Genomic DNA, 5417 nt, shown 5'->3' with positions numbered 1-5417 from the left:
CCCACCAGCAGTGTAGAAGTGTTCCCTTTTCTCCACATCCACACCAACATCTCTGGTTTGGGGATTTTGTGATGTGGGCTAATCTTACTGGAGTTAGGTGATATCTCAAAGTAGTTTTGATTTGCATTTCTCTGATGATTAAGGATGATGAGCATTTTTCCATGTTTCTGCAGGCCATGTTCCTTTCTTCTTCAGAGAATTTTCTCTTCAAGTCCCTTGCCCACCCTGAGATGGGATCACTTGTTCTTTTCTTGTTAATATGTTTGAGATCTCTGTGGATTCTGGTTATTAAACCTTTGTCGGAGACATAATCTGCAAATATCTTCTCTCATTCTGAGGGCTGTCTGCTTGCTTTACTTACTATATTCTTGGTGGTACAGAAGCTTTTTAGTGTGATCGGGTCCCAATAGTGTATTTTTGATGCTGCTTCAATTGCCTGAGGGGTCCTCCTCATAAAATATTCTCCGAGGCCGATTTCTTCAAGAGTTTTCCCTATTTTTTCTAGTATTTTTATAGTTTCATGTGTTAAGTTTAAATTTTCAATCCAGTGAGAGTCTATCTTAGTTAATGGTGAAAGATGTGGGTCCCGTTTCAGTCTTCTGCAGGTCTACAGCCAGTTCACTTAGCACCATTTGTTAAATAGGGAATCTTTTCCCCGCTGAATGTTTTTAATTGGCTTGTCAAAGATCAAATAAAGGTAAGTATCTGGGTTCATCTCTTGGTTGTCTATTCTGTTCCATACATCTACCTCTCTGTTTTTATGCCAGTACCATGCTGTTTTGATCACTATCGATTTATAGTATAATCTGAGGTCTGGTAGCGTGATTCCTCCTGCTTTGTTTTTATTTCTGAGTAAGGTCTTCCAAGCCCCTTACCTTTATATCTGAGTTCATGGTAATGAGTTGACTTAGAGTGGGCCCCATAGGTAACCTCAGGATGGGGCTGACACCAGAAGGACCAAGTGCTGAGACAGTTGGAACTTCTCAGCCACATCCAGTGACCTTGGGAAGGGAAGAGGTGAAGCTGGGGATTGAACTCCCTAAAAACTATTGAACAATTCAGAAGGCTTCCTGCTGGGAGGGTGGAGTGCCCCAAGAGGGTGTGGACACTCTGTGCACCTCCCCACCCAACAGCCTGCCCTGTGCATTTCTTCCATTTGGCTGTTCCCAAGTTGTATCTTTTATAGTAAACTGGTAAAAGTAAGTGAATTGCTTTCCTGAGTTCTGGGAGCTGTTATGGCAAATTGTTGAACCAGAGGAGGGGGCTGTGGGAACCTGGAGCTTTGTAGCTAAGTTGGACAGAAGTGTGGGTAACTTGGGGGCCCAATACTTGCAACTGGCCCCTGAAGTAGAAGCTGTCTATGGGACTGAGCCCTTATATCCCTGGAGTCTGATGCTAACTCCAGGCAGCTGGTGTCAGACCTGAACTGATTGTAGGACAGCTGGCTACTTTGGCAGAATTGGTTGTTGGTGTGGAAAATCCCTACATTTTGTCAGAAGTGTTTGGGAGCGTCCCATCTCCGCATCTACCACCAATTTATTTTTTTATGTTTCTACTTCCCTTTAACAACTGTAAGCTCCTACGAGGAGAGAAGATTAGAAGACCAAGCCATCCTCCTGTTTGCATGCTATCCCAGAACCACCTGGTATGTTGTGTCTGTTCACTAAATATTTGCTGGGAACTGAAAAAGCTTAAGTAATTAACATCTAGAGCACATTTGGGCTGGTGGCCCTTGTGCTGAAAGCTGCAATTTCACTCCTTATTCTTTTAGGACACAATAATTCTGAAATTTGAGAATTAACAATTTTCTAATTTTCATGGACTTTACCTATACTTTATTTATTTATTTACTTTTTATTCATTTATTTACTTTTTTGGAGACAGAGTCTCGCTTTGTTGCCCTCAGTAGAGTGCTGTGGCATCAGACTCTTGGGCTCAAGCCATCTTCTGGCCTCAGCCTACCAAGTAGCTGGGACTGCAGGCACCCACAACAACACCCAGTCAGTTTTTTAGCCATCTTGAATTCCTCAGCTCAGGTAATCCATCCACTTTGGCCTTCCAGAGTGTGAGCCACCATGCCCAGCCTAGTCCTATACTTTATTTCTAAGGTATGTTAATTTATATTGTGGTACACATTTGTCTTTCCTGATGAATAATTGGGTTAATTCCTTAATTAAGTTGATACCCTTCTTTCATTCTCTCCTTGTATTCCACTGCAGCTGTCTTGGTGTGACTACAATTTTCCTCATTGAATGTAGGTGGAGACAAGAAGGGGCTCTATTAATCCCGTGGCTTTTCTCCATGTCAAAGCAATCCCACTAGGATGGAAGCCCTGGGTAGCTGTCTGCTATACTGGGGCCAGGGTGGAGGCCTGAGCTACTGCCTGATTTGTTGCATTCTTGGCTGGAGGTCAAGCCCTGAATTTCTTCTGAACTTGGGGAGTGGTTTGGGAGAATCTGGTCTGTTCAGCAATTGTCAGGTTCCTTGGGTAAAAGACTAGCAGCCTTGGGGAGTTGGGGGAAGAAGTTCTCCACAACCTGGTGGTGATGGGACATTACAATGAAAGCAAATTTTTGACAAAATTCCACCAGACAAGCATCAAAACAATCATACATAATGTGCTTATGTAAGCTCAGGGGAGGCCCATGTCTTGGATTTCATGGAAAAGTTATGGAGGACTGATGCTGTGATTTCTGATGACTTTGAAATCAAGGCAAGCTCAGAATCTCAAGATTGGCTATCCTTGCTGTATTAAATCATTCCATCCACCTTGGGTTGAAATGTTCTCATGAGTTATTGGCTTGATGCATTAATTAGTTCACTGGACCTAGATGTGCTAATTCCCATCGAAGCCAGGAAGTTTCACAGTGACTCAATAACCAATTATGTATGCTCAAATTCAGTTTATTCAGAGGTCTTCACATACCATAAATCATGCAATTAATATTCAACAAACAGGTAGTAATAAAAGTGTGCAATGAATCACAGAGATGGCTTGGGAGAGCAACGCATAGATAGACAGGTTGAGTGGGTCCAGAAGTCCTTTGGACACTGATCAGCTGGGTGGACACTGATCAGCTGGGTGGTCACTGCTTCTCTTAGGCAGAACCTTCAGTGGCAGAAGCCTAAATTGGGAGAAGCTGACTCTCCTAGGCAATCTCTGAAGGTATCTTAGACAAGATTAGGTCTTTGCTGCTTTTTTTTTTGCAGTTCTTGGCCAGGGCTGGGTTTGAACCCACCACCTCTGGCATACAGGACTGGCGCCCTACTCCTTTGAGCCACAGGCACCGCCCCTTTGCTGCTTTTATGACCCTCGCACAGGCCTCCATTCTCCTCAGCCACTTTTCGCTTTCTGTCAGTTCCTTTCAGGTCTCAGGTGGTTCCCAGCAACAACAGGTGTTTTATCACTCTAGTCCATTACTTGTCTATTACTTAGTGGGGAGGGACCACTTCACTCAATGCTACTTGACAGGAGAGACTCCATTTTGAGACCTTAGAATCACAAATCATTATATTGTTTGGAGTGCTTCAGGAGTGAAGAAAGAGAATTTCTCTAAAGGTTTCTCCAAAGATATTAGGTGCTGGGTTTGCCTGATTCTCCCACTTAATGTAGGTACAGAACACATTAAAATTTAATAAAACATACAAAAGATTTATCATTTTAACCATTTTTAAGTATAGTTGTATGGCCTAACATACCAAATGTTGTACAACCATTACCATCATCCATTTCCATAAATATCTCATCATCCCCAGGCTGAAACTTATTACCCATTAAACAGTAACTCCCCCTTCTCCCTCCATCCAGCCCGGGCGACTATCATTCTATTTTCTATCTCTATGAATTATGGTATACCAGGGTTCTCATATTAGTGGAATCATATAATATTTATCCCTTTGTTCTGGATTATTTAGTATTAATGTCTTCAAGGGGCCTACATAATTTTTATGGTAACTGTATTACTTGGACACCACTCATTTTACCAGTATAAACTATTTCTACTATCTTTCATGCTATTTCACAAACTTGTGGAGCGGATTTACATAGCAGTATTTGAGGATGCTTAGTAGCTACCCCTGGACTGTGGATTCTTGCTTAGAGTTCTGCATATGCTAACTAATCCCCCTTCACACTTTAGATAGTTCATACCAAAGTCTTTCTTCTTCTTTTTTTTTTTTTTTTAGACTTGCTCTGTTCCCCAGGCTAGAGTGCTGTGGAGTCAGCCTAACTCACTGCAACCTCAAACTCCTGGGTTCAACCAATCCTCCTGTCTTAGCCTCCTGAGTAACTGGTACTACAGGTGCCCACCACCACACTTGGATACTTTTCTATTTTTAGTAGAAATGGGATATCACTCTTGCTCAAGCTGGTCTTAAACTCCTGAGCTCAAGTGATCCTCCTGCCTAGGCCTCTTAGAGTGCTAGGATTACAGGCATGAGCCATTGTTCTAGGCCCCTAAAGTCTTTTTTTTTTTTTTTTTTTTGGAGACAGAGTCTCACTATGTCACCTTTGGTAGAGTGCCATGGTGTCACAGCTCACAGCAACCTCAGACTTTTGGGCTTAAGCGATTCTCTTGCCTCAGCATCATCCCAGGTAGCTAGGACTACATGCACACGCAACAATGCCTGGCTATTTTGCTGTTGTTGTTGTAGTTGTCATTGTTGGTCAGCAGGCCCAGGTCAGGTTTGAACTCACCAACTCTGGTGTATGTGGCTGGTGCCCTAACCACTGAGCTATGGGTGCTGAGCCAAGCCCCTAAAGTCTTTTTAAAAGTAAATTATTGGCTGAGTACCAATGCGCATGCCTGTAATTGTAGGACTCTGGGTGGATTGCTTGAGCTCAGGAGTTCAAGACCAGCCTGAGTGAGACCCCATCTCTACTAAAAATAGAAAAATTGAGGCCTGAGGCAAGAGGATCGCTTGGGCCCAAGAGTTGGAGGTTGTTGTGAACTATGGTGATGTGACCGGCCAGACTCTGTCTCAAAAAGAAAAAAAAAAAAGTAAATTACTACATTTGTAAATTACTACAAAAAAAGTAAATTGCTACACTATGGCATAGCTAAAATCCAAAAGCTCCTGGTAGAGGTAATAAGGAAGAGACATTTCCTACTAAATAGCAGGATCATATCTTGGTTTTGTGAGGTGGAGGGATTTCAGGGATGGGCTTCCACATATCTGGAGATTTGCACAAAACTCTGTGTGTTGCTGGGGTAAGCATTAGGACTTTATCACATTCTCAGGAGGTTCATGATCTCCCTAAAAAAGTTATAAGCCATGTTGAAAAGTAAAATTATATTTTCAGTATCATTTTAATTAGAAAATAATAGAATATAAATAGAACAGATAGAAAAAGAATAGGAAACAGATTAGAACTACAGCAAATAGAAGTAGAAAAGAAAAATTATTATTTCCTACAT

This window comes from Otolemur garnettii, unplaced genomic scaffold (genome assembly GCF_000181295.1).
Source record: "Otolemur garnettii isolate 467f Iridium unplaced genomic scaffold, OtoGar3 scaffold00012, whole genome shotgun sequence".
In the NCBI taxonomy this organism is placed as follows: Eukaryota; Metazoa; Chordata; class Mammalia; order Primates; family Galagidae; genus Otolemur; species Otolemur garnettii.
The sequence above is the reverse complement of the archived record's forward strand: the minus strand, read 5'-3'. Positions refer to the sequence as shown.